General features: G+C 43.3%; 1 protein-coding gene across 1 annotated transcript in view; it reads right to left on the bottom strand.

Moving 5' to 3' along the window:
• Window positions 1-15,195, bottom strand: part of LOC124670133 (sucrose nonfermenting 4-like protein) — a 47,355-nt gene that overhangs the window by 862 nt on the left and 31,298 nt on the right. The window lies entirely within an intron of this gene.

Raw genomic sequence — 15,195 nt, 5'->3', positions numbered from 1 at the left:
CACTTGATGCATGTTGTTTTTACTACCGAGAGATTTTAACTAAGAGCTATTAACTTGAACTTGCAAAGATTGACAGTGAGAGTTATGTACAGAAAAGTTCTGAACATCGGTGTGCTTCAGTTTTTATTTGTACTTCAGACATAACTCCAATATAGCTTAACCTGACAAATATATCTTCAGTTGTTCTTTCAGTTTAGCAAGGTAGGCAGCTTGCTAGACATAAGTAAAATAAATTTTCACAAAATACGTCTAGCACGTTAAATTCTGAGGAAACTATTTGCAAGTATTATTACCTACATTTCATAATATAAGCCGCTTCATAATAATATGTTAGTTTTAATTCGCAAAAAAAAATAGTACTGTTGGAAATGAAGCCAGAGCATAAATTGAAATGGGATGAGGAAAAGTTCTGGCCAGGTGCAGGTAATATTTTTGTCATTCCTAGTTGGTGCAGCCCACTTTGCTTTCAAGCCAATGAAGGCTAGCAGTTCGATGCAGCCCTGAATTCGCAGATCTCGCTGTTCTTCGATTTGGTATTATAGTTCAGGTGATCTATGGGTAATGGGTTGTCGCAGAACTTATGTGCTACAGAGTGCAGAGTTGAAGAGGACACAACATTCTGTAATCAAGGATTCAAGGTGAGACAACAAGTCGCTCGTTGGTGCAGACAGGGCTCAGAGCCGGCAGTGGAGTACGACTTGAGGGGACGGGGAGGTGGGACACCACTTCGTCCTCCAATCTGTCGCAGAAAGACACTTACTCGATGATGTCCATCTCCATGGCTCGGAGCAGAATGCGTGAACCGAACCTTGCTTCCCTCTTCTTTCTCGTGGATTCGATTTTTCTCGAGGACCTACTTCTCCGAAAACAGGGAGGGGAGAGGCTAATGGCAAATCGCTGAAGGGAAATGAAGTTGTGCTATGAGCCCAATCTGTAAGTTCATGGATTTTGTATGGTTCATGGACGCATCCGAAAAATTATGCGTCCCGGCTGAAAGTGCTTATTATTATTTTTACGTCTTGAACACTTGATTATGTTGTTTTAACTACCGAGAGATGTTAACTAAGAGCTATTAACTTGAACTTGCAAAGATTGACAGTGAGAGTTATGTGCAGAAAAGTTCTAAACATCGGTGTGCTTCAGTTTTTATTTGTACTTCAGACACAACTCCAATATACCGTGTCTAATTGTCCTTCTTACTTCAGCTCAATATAATTCTGAGCTATGTTCTGCTAAAATTTATAATAGCTTAACCTGACAAATATTTCTTCAGTTGTTCTTTCAGTTTAGCATGGTAGGCTACGTCTAGCACGTTAAATTCTAAGGAAACTATTTGCAATTATTATTACCTCCGTTTCATAATATAGGCCGCTTCATAATTTTTTTTTTTTTTGAGAAAAGGGGAACCCCCGATTTCCATTAATAGAAATCAGATTACAATATTTTTCCACCACAACACCACAAACCAACCATCAGAAGACAGATTTTTTGATGCTAGAATATAAATCCTAGCAAAACAAGGGCACAACTAGCAAGTAGAAAGGACAGATAAGGGAACAGCCTGAGGAAACAGAAGCACTACACTACCTATTCCAACAGAATCTGAGCTATCTTCCTCTCAAACCACCATTTTGCGCTGAGCCATTCCAACTTCATCTACTGGAATCTGTGAAATGTCCAGTACCCCCAAGAAACATGCAGCAAATTTTACAAACACCTTATCATCTCAGCCGTCTGCCAACTTTGGAACCCATGATGCCCACCTTCTTCTCGCTGCGAAGACTTCAACAGCGACTTGCTCCAACAGTTTTGCGACCTGCTGCAACTCCGCCTTTGCGTCCTCCTTCCCCTGCAAATTACTCCAGTGATCAATCCAGAAGCAAGCTTGCTTGAGAACGGCAAGAGGATCTGCCGGCCAAACTTTTTGAAAGCAAGCCAAGTTTCTCGCCTTCTAAATACTCCACATAATACTAGCAATCCCCACTGCAAGTAATTTTCTTCTTCTTACCATTAAAACCATCAAGCCAGCATACCAAACAATCATCAACTGATTCGAATTGGCAACATTCACCAATCGTACAGCTGACAACATTCCACATGTACCTAGCTAATGGACATTGGAAGAGAAGGTGATTAATTGTTTCCTTTTTTCCACAGAAGTGACATCCCGGATCACAATCGCCACCTCTTTGCAGCAAAACATCCTTAGTCAGTATGCTTTTTTTCAGAACTAACCAAATGAATGTTTTAACGCGGAGTGGGATTTTGACTTTCCACAGGAACTTATAAGGAACCGTACCAAAATGTTGCAGAGCAGAGTAAAAGGATTTAGTAGAATATTCTCCTGATTTAGAAAGAAGCCAGACAAGTCTATCTTCTTCGTTTTCAGAGTAATATCCTCACATTTCCTTTTCAACTCAACCCACATATTACCTCTCTCACCAACCATAGCCCTTCTAAATGTAAGGTTTCTAATCCCTCTCTCAAACGCTGCCTGGACTGTTATATGTTGTTCCTGGGAGGTATGAAAAAGCCTTGGGAAACTATCTGAAAGAGAATATTCTCCGAGCCAGCAGTCTTCCCAAAAACTTGTTTTCCTACCATTCCCAATCTTTATTTTACAGCAGCTAAGGAAGAGCTTTTTAACTTCCATCAGCCCTTGCCAAAAATGAGAATCACCATTTTTGAATGTCACTTGTCTTAATGTGAGCGAGTGTAAATATTTGTTTCTAAGCAAGGTTTGCCAAACTCCTTCGGTATTAAAGAGTTTCCATAACCATTTTGCTAAGAGAGCAATATTCATAATGTCAAGATTTCGAATTCCTAGTCCACCTTGGTCTTTTGGAAGACAAACCTGACTCCACCCAACCATATGATACTTTTTTTTATCAGGATCACAACTCCATAAAAATCTGGATCTAAACAATAATAAAATCAAGAGAGAGTTTCAATTACTCAAAATTGGCAACAAACAAAAACTTTTTATATGCATATAGTGTCACATATAGTTTCATGCATATATGTGCTTTTCTTTTGTGCAATTGCCATGATGAGTGTTGATATGTTGATCACTTGCTATTATACCCTAATTCATGATCATCACACCTCTTTTGGAGAAAAATAAAAGAAATACAAATTTGGGTCTAATACCCTCACATACACATAGGCCAATTATGCAAATCTTCACCAAAGGCCACCATGGCTTGATCTTTGGTTTCTAAAATACTTATATAACTCAAACAAACCCAAATGCATCAAAGAAACCAGAATCAAATCAAAATTTAACTCAAAACCATCTCACATATGATCATGGTCATTTGTGCACTTTTTAACATGATCCCCTCTTTACCCCTCTGGTTTTATTCTTTCCTAATCTAAACTTGGTCAACCATTGACACCTCATCCAAGACCATGTCAAATTCAACAACTTTCATGTTGACCACCATGGCTAACTTTGACCAGGTTGACCAGTAGAGATTTGACAAGTGAGGACTTTGAATCAAAATGAAGATGACCCCAAATTTGAAATTTTGCAAATCAACTCCAAGGTGAACACCACCACCACCATTCTAACACAATAATTATATAAATGAGATGTACCAAAAAGAAATCCAAAATTCATCAAAAATGTTCTTGTGGGCATTGTGCCGAACACCTTGCAAGCATTATTCCAGTTTAGTGTTACATGCTATTACACGCCGGATTCTTGCCTAAACCACCTTTAACTCGTGATCATTAGGTTCCTCTGCATCACCTGCATCGAGCTTAGTACTTGCCATCGTCGTTTAAAGTGGAAAATGGAGGAGAAAGGCACCACCCCGTACCATGCCGGCCACCTTTGATCATCCTCTCTCTGGCCTCTCTCTCTCGGCACCACCATGTCTCGGCGCCTCTACTCATCACCACAATCCTGCCGGTGCACGGCCGAGCCTCGCCAAGCCACGGCATTGGCCGGAACGCACGCGTCCCGTAACGATGCCGGTGCACGCCCGTGCACGTGGTGAGCGCGCTCCGGCCGCGCCGGCAGCGTCGCGCGCTCGGCGTCGTCGTCCTCCCCGCACCGGCCTAGCACCGCGTCGAGCATCCACTCACCACCCTCTACAAGCTAGACAACGCCCATAGCCTGCCCCTGCACCGTCACCGTCGTCCTCGTCGGAATCATCCCGCGGATGCTGCCATGATCATCGCATGCGCCCGAGCTCTCCCGTCACCTTTTCTCTCGCGCCCGCCGCACCTTGAGCATCGCCAGGACGACGCCTATGCATAGTCGTCCTCGCCTTGCCCCTTCGATCACCGTAGACGCCGCGCCATGGCCGCCCCTTCGCAGCACTCACGGCACCCCTTCGTCCGCTATAAATAGAGGAGCTCTGAGCTCCATTTCTTCACACCATCTGCTCCCCTCTCATCCCTGCCTCTTCTCCACCCATCAATTCGACACCACCTCGCCGGAGACGCTCCAATTGCAAGCTCGTAGCCGCCGGAGCTCACGGAACATCGACATCGACTGGAGCCTCGCCGAGCTCCACCGCTGTACCAGGGACTTCCTCATCTACTTCCACTTCACCGAGCAGCTTGCCCACGATCGCCGGCGGCCTGGTATGCCCTCCGACCCCCTGGTCACGCCGCCAGCACGTCGGGATCTCGTCGGAGACGACGACGATCCTCGACCGCTTGATCCTTTTCTAATCCTACGGTGCACATCACGCGTACCGTTTCGCGCGGTTAAGAGCCACTGACGGGTGGCCCCCACCTCGTTAGGGCGGCCCAGTTGCACCCGATTCTTCTTGGGCCGTGCGTCGCGTTTTAAACCCGTTTCGGCCCAATTACTTTTCCCGCGCAGCCCACGAATTCAAAATCTGTTTAAATAGTTTCAGTTCAAATTCAATACTGGTGTCCACTTCCAAATTGAATAACTTTCAAACCACTGCACCAAATTTAGCCGACTTTATATCGTTGGAAAGATAAGAAAATTATCTAGCCAATGCCACTGGTCCCATCCCCAAATTCGTAGTAGAATTAAAATGCTAAAAATAACAAGACAGAGACTTTTGCAAATTGAAACTTAATTTAAAATTCAACCAAAATTGATTTTGAGTTGATTCCAACTCTCATAAATCGCAATTGATGTTCTTTAGTTGTTTATGAAATAATATAGCCAAGTTGTTTGCATGATCATGTACTGGATCAAAATAATGGTTAAGTAGCCATTTCTAGTGCATTTAAATTGTGGAATTTAAACCTTATAATTAGTATGAGAGTTACTCTCTCATTTAAATCTTGATCCTAAGTAATACAATAAGAGGAAATGACCTTAGGCTAATAAACCTCTGATTGTTATTACTTAGAGATTTTAAACCATTTAAATGTTAGTTTTAAATTGTATGAGGGTAGCACCTCATTTAAATTATTACTCCCTCATAATAGATATGAAATGTTGACCTTGGTCAACTTATATTTCATACCTTATTATTATTTGTGGAGATTAAATCTTGATAGGATTTAATGAGAGGAATTTATTTTCTCTAAAGATTTAAAATAGCAAACCAAATAAATACTTATAATGAGAGGAAATTATTTTTCTCTTAAATAAGAACAAACCAAGTAATCCACCATGCCATGATTGATGTGATGTTAGAATTAATTGAGTGAACTCTCTTGTGTGTTTTAGTCTAGCATGCAAGTATTTGTGTGGTGATTGTGTACCCGTATTCGTATATAGACGCTAGTAACGAGGAATACGTGGAGGAGGGAAGCTACTCTCAAGAGGAGGAGGAAAACTTTGACTCCTATCCCCACCAAGGCAAGATAATACTCTTGCTAACCATCATGATGCAAAGCTCTACAAAGAGCAAGGCACCATCACCCCTTTAATTTTATGTATTACCTATCCCATGTTTTTACCTTGCAATTATTTTGCTCATTTACTTCAAAGTATCTTTTTGATTTATGATTCACTTGGTATAGAGTAGAACAAGATTTAAGGCGAACTTAGAACCAATCAAAGCTAGATAGCACCCCTCATGAAATAGTTGCTAGTGCTAATCAAATAAAATTTGACTACTCTAGATGGGAACATGTGACTTTGAAATGAATTTGAAACCTTGGAATGAGGAGTCATTCCATTGAATGATTTTTGAAGGTGAATATGACCAAGAGAAGATGGTGATTTTTGATATAAAACTGATATTGGTTTGAATGCGATACCCTTCCAATTATACAAGTACCCCCACAATACCCGATTATGGGTAGGGCTTAACTAGAAACTTGTGTATTTTAGTATGGGTTCCCTCTAAACAAGCATCATAGGGGTTATGCCGAGGCTGCCTCCGTATATGGGAAATGATGTGAATATGAGGTGAATGTACGACCCAAGCCCTGTGCAGTTCCCGGGTTAACAGTTGGTTTTCACCGGGAGGCCAAGCTCATGGGGAGAGGTGCCTATACTAGGATATATAAGTGAAAGGTTAAGGTTGATGATCCGCGTACTGAGTTACGATGATTCGGGGTTATCCTCGACGGATGTAATCAAAAGTTGTGGCACAAGAGTACAACCTCTGCAGAGTGTTAAACTTATTCGAATAGCCGTGTCCACGGTTATGGACGATTGGAATCTATTTCCGTTATCAGAATTTTTGATCTTAAAAAGGAATGATGAATTGAAAGGTGATTTGACTTGGATCACAAAAGATTTGTGGGAATGACACTAATGTTCCCACTTGAGTTAGTCTAGCAAATGATGAGTCTTTACTAAATGTTTGATAAACTAAACTTGGCTTTATGCAAATCAACCTAGAGCTTAGCACCCCCTTACTACACTCAATAAGTAATTACTTGAGTATTAGTTTGCGAGTACTTTAAAGTACTCATGGCTTTGCCCTGGCTATTTAAATGCCTGACTTTGAAGAGGAGCAACAGTATCAGGATGACGGACAACAGGACGTCTACGATAACTAGGATCGTCTTCTAACGTCAAGCGTTGCCTGTGGAATAGATAGTCCACTACTACTACGCTTCCGCTACTTATGTGTGATGTTGAACAATCTATTTGTGTAATATTGGATCATGTGATCCGTTGTTGTAAGACAAGTATGTGTTGTAATAAATGATGACTACGAACTACTTACTATTATGTCTCGCAAAAACAATCTTCCTGGGATTGCGATGTATGATATAATGGGCATCTGGACTTAAAAATCCGGGTGTTGACAAGTTGGTATCAGAGTCATTGTTTGACCTTAGGAGACCCTAGTTAGAATGGACGTTTGCCAAACTTAGTTTCAAATTTAATGAATTGAATAGTTATGAAAAATACATTCATACCCTTACCTTTGAGATCTTTTCAAATCGCAAATTCATGCTCTTATTCATAAGTTACTTAAAATTTTGAACACTTGCACTTCTCTAACTTGCTCATCAATCCCTCTACAGATGGAGCCTATCATCCCGATGAAGCCTTTCATCCAAACCCAAGTGTACGAGCTGGCGAACGGTGGAGATCTGATCTTTGAGAGGGATCTGTTTGCCCTCTCAGAGTTCCTCGGATGCTCGCCTCCCGTGTTCTACGGGGGCCAGGTCGCTGACCAGGCCGGGGGCCAGCTCCAATGGGTCATCATGGCCAACCTCCCCGGGAAGCCGGAGTCACCCATGTTCCGCCAGATCCAGTTCTCTCTCCGGGAGAACAGCTGGCTGGACGGACTCGCCCGCGCTCTACAGGAGGCTCTCGCTCGTCTGTGCGGGCAAAACTCGGTGGATATTGAAGGGGAGAGCTTTGCACACTTTGCAAGGCACACCTCTCTTGGGCTGCCCATCAGCCTGCCATTCCACCCCGTGCTGAGGCACCACGTTGATCATCTCGACTTCATGTTGCTCGAGACTCGTGCTGAGCTGGACAACTCCCGCTCATTCGCCAACCACACCTACCTCCAGCTGAACCAGCAGGCGGAGACCATCAAGGTCATCGCCAAGGAGCGTAGGACTCTCCGCCAGCTGGTCTCAAAGAAGGACTACACCATCAACCGCCTCAAGGCCAAGATCGCCGCCCTGAAGGAGACTGTCGCCACTCAGGCGGAGCAGCTCCAGGCGCTGGAAGAATAAGGCGAGGGAGAAGACATCCAAGGGGATGGCTACTCCTACGTGAGCAACGACAACGACTACGAGGAGGAGGAAGAGGAAGACCTGGACTTCCACCAGCACCTGCCTGCCGGGATGGACACCACCTTCCCGATCCGCATTGATGGAGAGTAGTTCCCCCCTATGAGCACTTGCGTAGTATGAGTTGTATCAGTCCTTTGTATCACCCCCTTGTATCGTAGATTGTTGAAAGGGTTCTTCAAACCCTCCGGTTTGTTGGTTTGTAATATTTGCTACTTGAATAATTAAGTTTGTGTGTTTGCTTCATCATATCAAGTTTTCAAGTTTAAACTTTGTGAAACCTTATCCAAAACAAGCCATAGAAATTTCCCTCTCGTCTCATGATCTATATCCATGTTCAGATGGCACCCCCGGCTCGCAATGCCAATCAGGATGCAATGATGCAAATGTTGCAGCTGCTGATGGCAGATCGAGAGGTTGAAAGAGCCGAGAGACAAGCCAACATCGCCGTCATGCAACAGATTGCACAGAACAATCAGGGCCACGGAAACCATGACCACCCTGGGTCAAAACTGAAGAACTTCCAGAACACCAATCCACCGGTGTTTAGCAAGACAGAGGAACCCCTTGATGCCGACGATTGGCTCCAGACTATGGAGAACAATCTTGAAGTTGCCGGAGTGGAAGAGAATGATAAGGTGCTGTTTGCCACCCACTATCTGGCAGGACCTGCACGTGCCTGGTGGACAAGTGCTCGCGCATTGAATGCGGGGCAAATGATGACTTGGGCAGATTTCAAGCTCAAGTTTAGCAAGTATCATGTGCCACCGGGTCTCATCAAGAAGATGCGGGATGAGTTCCGCGAACCGGAAGCAAGGCCGTCTAACCGTGGTAGAATACCGCGACGCATTCCTCACTCTGTCAAGGTACGCCCGGATGAGACCGACACCAATGAGAAGAGGAAGGAGAGGTTCCTGAATGGACTGCATGATGAGATGCGGACCGTGCCTGATCAACATCCCCTTTGCTGATCTAGAAGCCCTCGTTGACTCCGCCATCCAGATGGAGGGAAAGATCCATCAGGCCAATGAAAACCGCAAGCGCCGAATGATGAATCAGAGTGGGCCCAGCAACACCCACAAGTATCGCCCCATCTCAAGTGGAGGGTTTGCCCCAAGAAACAACAAGCCCCCGATGCAGAATTCACGTCCGGGTTATCAGAACCGGAGTGGAGGAAACCCCAGGCCAGGAGGCCACTACAACAACAACAACAACAACAACAACAACTTCAACCACGCTCCACCCCGAGCCCCCAACCACAACAACAACACCTCCAACACTGCTCCGAGGACTGGGAGCAACGCTGTTCCCATCACCCCCAAGGACAAGTCCACCATCACTTGTTACGAGTGCGGAGTGGTGGGGCACTACTCCAACGAGTGCCCCAAGAGACTCGCCAAGACCGCCGCCAACACCTGCGGCCTCGCTCAAGCAGCAACGCCGTGTCGCCAACGGCAAGAAGTTCACCCCCAACAACCCGAACAACCGTAGCGGCCGCCTCTTTCACATGAGTGCGGAAGAAGCTCAGGAAGCCCCAAATGTCGTGCTGGGTATGTGATACGTCTCCAACGTATCGATAATTTCTTGTGTTCCATGCCACATTATTGATGTTATCTACATGTTATATGCACACTTTATGTCATATTCGTGCATTTTCTGGAACTAACCTATTAACAAGATGCCGAAGTGCCGGTTCCTGTTTTACTGCTGTTTTTGGTTTCGAAATCCTAGTAACGAAATATTCTCGGAATCGGACGAAATCAACGCCCGGGTTCCTATTTTACCCGGAAGCATCCGGAACACACGAGAACCGCCGGAGAAGGGGGCAGGGCCACCACACCCCGGCGCGGCCAAGGGGGCGCGCCCCCTAGGGTGTGGGCCCCCGGAAGCCCTCCCGCGCCGCCTCTCCGCCTATATAAAGCCCCCGACCTAAAAACCTCGGGGCGTTCGACGAAAACCACAAAAACCTTCCGGAGCCGCCGCCATCGCGACGCCAAGATCCGGGGACAGGAGTCTCCGTTCCGGCACGCCGCCGGAGCGGGGAAGTGCCCCGGAAGGCTTCTCCATCGACACCGCTGCCATCTCCACCGCCATCTTCATCACCGCTCGTTGCTCCCATGAGGAGGAGTAGTTCTCCATCGAGGCTCGGGGCTGTACCGGTAGCTATGTGGTTCATCTCTCTCCTATGTGCTTCAATACAATAATCTCATGAGCTGCCTTACATGATTGAGATTCATATGATGATGCTTGTAATCTAGATGTCATTATGCTAGTCAAGTGAGTTTTACTTATGTGATCTCCGGAGACTCCTTGTCCCACGTGTGTAAAGGTGATAGTGTGTGCACCGTGTGGGTCTCTTAGGCCATATTTCACAGAATACTTACTCATTGAATGGCATAGTGAGGTGCTTATTTATATCTCTTTAAGATTGCAGCATGTTTGTATCACAATTTATCTATGTGCTACTCTAGTGATTTGTTATTAAAGTAGTTTATTACTCCTGCATGTGTGCAAAGGTGACGAGTGCGTGCACCGTGTTAGTACTTGGTTTATGCTATGATCATGATCTCTTGTAGATTGCGAAGTTAACTATTGCTATGATAATATTGATGTGATCTATTCCTCCTACATATGCATGAAGGTGACGAGTGTGCATGCTATGCTAGTACTTGGTTTAGTCTCGTTGATCTATCTTACACTAAAGGTTACTTAAACATGAGCATTATTGTGGAGCTTGTTAACTCCGGCATTGAGGGTTCGTGTAATCCTACGCAATGTGTTCATCATCCAACAAAAGTGTAGAGTATGCATTTATCTATTCTGTTATGTGATCAATGTTGAGAGTGTCCACTAGCGAAAGTGTAATCCCTAGGCCTTGTTCCTAAATACTGCTATCACTGCTTGTTTACTTGTTTTCTTGCGTTACTATCGCTGCGTTACTACTCGCTGCGTTACTACTCGCTTGTTTACTTGTCCTGGGCAAAGCACTTTTCTGGTGCCGTTGCTACTACTTATTCATACCACCTGTATTTCACTATCTCTTCGCCGAACTAGTGCACCTATTAGGTGTGTTGGGGACACAAGAGACTTCTTGCTTTGTGGTTGCGGGGTTGCATGAGAGGGATATCTTTGACCTCTTCCTCCCCGAGATCGATAAACCTTGGGTGATCCACTTAAGGGAAACTTGCTGCTGTTCTACAAACCTCTCGCTCTTGGAGGCCCAACACTCGTCTACAAGAATAGAAGCTGCCGTAGACATCAAGCACTTTTCCGGCGCCGTTGCCGGGAGGAAAGGTAAAAGGCTCTCATACTACGGTCCCGGGTAAAGTATTTTTCTCGGCGCCGTTGTGTGTGTGCTCGAAGCTATTTCCTTTAGATCCTGCAATTGCATCTTGTTGTTTCTTGTTTACACTAGTTTGGCATAATGTACAAGAGTGAGCTTCTTATTCTATTTCCTGATTTAAAACATGGATTGTTTGATGCGAAAATTAAAAAACCTATGAAATCTTCTTTGCATGCTGGTAGTAATATTAGTATGAACGCTTCGAACACCATTGTTGATAATGATATAGAAAGTTCTAAGCTTGGGGAAGCTAGTTTTCATGATATTTTTAGTCCCCCAAGCATTGAGGAGAAAATTTTCTTTGATGATACTTTGCCTCCTATTTGTGATGATAATAATAGTGGTCTTTTGGTACAACCTACTATGGAGAGTAAATTTTGTTGTGATTATACTATGCCTCCTACACTTGACGAGAATAATAATGATAGCTACTTTGTTGAATTTGCTCCCACTATTACTAATAAAATTGACTATGCTTATGTGGAGAGTAATAATTTTATGCATGAGACTCATGATAAGAATGCTTTATGTGATAGTTATATTGTTGAGTTTGCTCATATTGCTACTGAAAGTTATTATGACAGAGGAAAATATGGTTGTGGAAATTTTCATGTTACTAAAATGCCTCTCTATGTGCTGAAATTTTTGAAGCTACACTTGTTTTATCTTCCTATGCTTGTTACTTTGCTCTTCATGAACTTGTTTATTTACAAGATTCCTATGCATAGGAAGCATGTTAGACTTAAATGTGTTTTGAATTTGCCTCTTGATGCTCTCTTTTGCTTCAAATACTATTTCTTGCGAGTGCATCATTACAACTGCTGAGCCCATCTTAACGGCTATAAAGAAAGAACTTCTTGGGAGATAACCCATGTGTTATTTTGCTACAGTACTTTGTTTTATATTTGTGTCTTGGAAGTTGTTTACTACTATAGCAACCTCTCCTTATCTTAGTTTTGTGTTTTGTTGTGCCAAGTAAAGTCTCTATGGTAAAGTTGATGCTAGATTTGGATTGCTGCGCAGAAACAGCATTGCTGTCTGTCACGAATCTGGGTCTAATTCTCTGTAGGTAACTCAGAAAATTATGCCAATTTACATGAGTGATCCTCAGATATGTACGCAACTTTCATTAGTTTTGAGTTTTTCCATTTGAGCAAGTCTGGTGCCATTTTAAAATTCGTCTTTACGGACTGTTCTGTTTTTGACAGATTCTGCCTTTTATTTCGCATTGCTTCTTTCGTTGTGTTGGGTGGATTTCTTTGTTCCATTACCTTCCAGTAGCTTTGAGCAATGTCCAGAAGTGTTAAGAATGATTGTGTCACCTCTGAACATGTGAGTTTTTGATTATGCACTAACCCTCTAATGAGTTTGCTTAAAGTTTGGTGTGGAAGAAGTTTTCAAGGGTCAAGAGAGGAGGATGATATACTATGATCAAGGAGAGTGAAAGCTCTAAGCTTGGGGATGCCCCGGTGGTTCATCCCTGCATATATCAAGAAGACTCAAGTGTCTAAGCTTGGGGATGCCCAAGGCATCCCCTTCTTCATCAATAAATTATCAGGTTCCTTCTCTTGAAACTATATTTTTATTCGGTCACATCTTATGTGCTTTACTTGGAGCGTCTGTGTGCTTTTGTTTTTGTTTTTGTTTGAATAAATTGGATTACATCATGCTTGTGTGGGAGAGAGACACGCTCCGCTGGTTCATATGAACACATGTGTTCTTAGCTCATAATATTCATGGCGAAGTTTCCTCTTCGTTAAATTGTTATATGGTTGGAATTGGAAAATGATACATGTAGTAATTGCTATAATGTCTTGGGTAATGTGATACTTGGCAATTGTTGTGCTCATGTTTAAGCTCTTGCATCATATACTTTGCACCTATTAGTGAAGAATACATAGAGCATGCTAAAATTTGGTTTGCATAATTGGTCTCTCTAAAGTCTAGATAATTTCTAGTATTGAGTTTTGAACAACAAGGAAGACGGTGTAGAGTCTTATAATGTTTTCAATATGTCTTTTATGTGAGTTTTGCTGTACCGTTCATCCTTGTGTTTGTTTCAAATAACCTTGCTAGCCTAAACCTTGTATCGAGAGGGAATACTTCTCATGCATCCAAAATACTTGAGCCAACTACTATGCCATTTGTGTCCACCATACCTACCTACTACATGGTATTTCTCCGCCATTCCAAAGTAAATTGCTTGAGTGCTACCTTTAAATAATTCAAAATTTATCACCTCTGTTTTGTGTCAATGTTTTATAGCTCATGAGGAAGTATGTGGTGTTTTATCTTTCGATCTTGTCATTTACTTCTGACAGACTTTCACAATGGACTAGTGGCACATCCGCTTATCCAATAATTTTGCAAAAAGAGCTGGCAATGGGGTTCCCAGCCCCGATTAATTAACTTGCATTAATAATTCTCTTCACATGTTTTGCTCTGATTCATCTGTAAGCAACTTAATTTTGCAAATAGACACTCCTTCATGGTATGTGATTGTTGGAAGGCACCCGAGGATTCGGTTAGCCATGGCTTGTGTAAGCAAAAGGTTGGGAGGAGTGTCATCCATAAATAAAGAAAAACTAAACTAAAGTACATGTGTAAACAAAAGAGAAGAGGGATGATCTACCTTGCTTGGTAGAGATAACGTCCTTCATGGGAGCCGCTCTTGAAAGTCCGGTTGATGAGGTAGTTAGAGTGCCCACTACCATTCGTTGACAACAACAAACACCTCTCAAAATTTTACTTTTATGCTCTCTTTATGTTTTCAAAAACCAAAGCTCTAGCACAAATATAGCAATCGATGCTTTTCCTCTTTGAAGGACCTTTCTTTTACTTTTTATGTTGAGTCAGTTCACCTATCTCTCTCCACCTCAAGAAGCAAACACTTGTGTGAACTGTGCATTGATTCCTACATACTTGCATATTGTACTTGTTATATTACTCTATGTTGACTATTATCCATGAGATATACATGTTACAAGTTGAAAGCAACCGCTAAAACTTAATCTTCCTTTGTGTTGCTTCAATACCTTTACTTTGAATTATTACTTTATGAGTTAACTCTTATGCAAGACTTATTGATGCTTGTCTTGAAGTGCTATTCATGAAAAGTCTTTGCTTTATGATTCGGTTGTTTACCCATGTCATATACATTGTTTTGATCGCTGCATTCACTACATATGCTTTACAAATAGTATGATCAAGTTTATGATGGCATGTCACTCCGAAATTATCTTTGTTATCGTTTTACCTGCTCGGGACGAGCGTAACTAAGCTTGGGGATGCTGATACGTCTCCAACGTATCGATAATTTCTTGTGTTCCATGCCACATTATTGATGTTATCTACATGTTATATGCACACTTTATGTCATATTCGTGCATTTTACGGAACTAACCTATTAACAAGATGCCGAAGTGCCGGTTCTCGTTTTCTGCTGTTTTTGGTTTCGGAAATCCTAGTAACGAAATATTCTCGGAATCGGACGAAATCAACGCCCGGGTTCCTATTTTACCCGGAAGCATCCGGAACACACGAGAACCGCCGGAGAAGGGGGCAGGGCCACCACACCACACCCCGGCGCGGCCAAGGGGGGGCGCCCCCCTAGGGTGTGGGCCCCCAGACGCCCTCCTGCGCCGCCTCTCCGCCTATATAAAGCCCCTGACCTAAAAACCTCGGGGCGTTCGACGAAAACC

Source organism: Lolium rigidum, chromosome 7 (assembly GCF_022539505.1).
Source record: "Lolium rigidum isolate FL_2022 chromosome 7, APGP_CSIRO_Lrig_0.1, whole genome shotgun sequence".
In the NCBI taxonomy this organism is placed as follows: domain Eukaryota; kingdom Viridiplantae; phylum Streptophyta; class Magnoliopsida; order Poales; family Poaceae; genus Lolium; species Lolium rigidum.
This window is presented reverse-complemented; position numbering and strand designations above follow the sequence as displayed.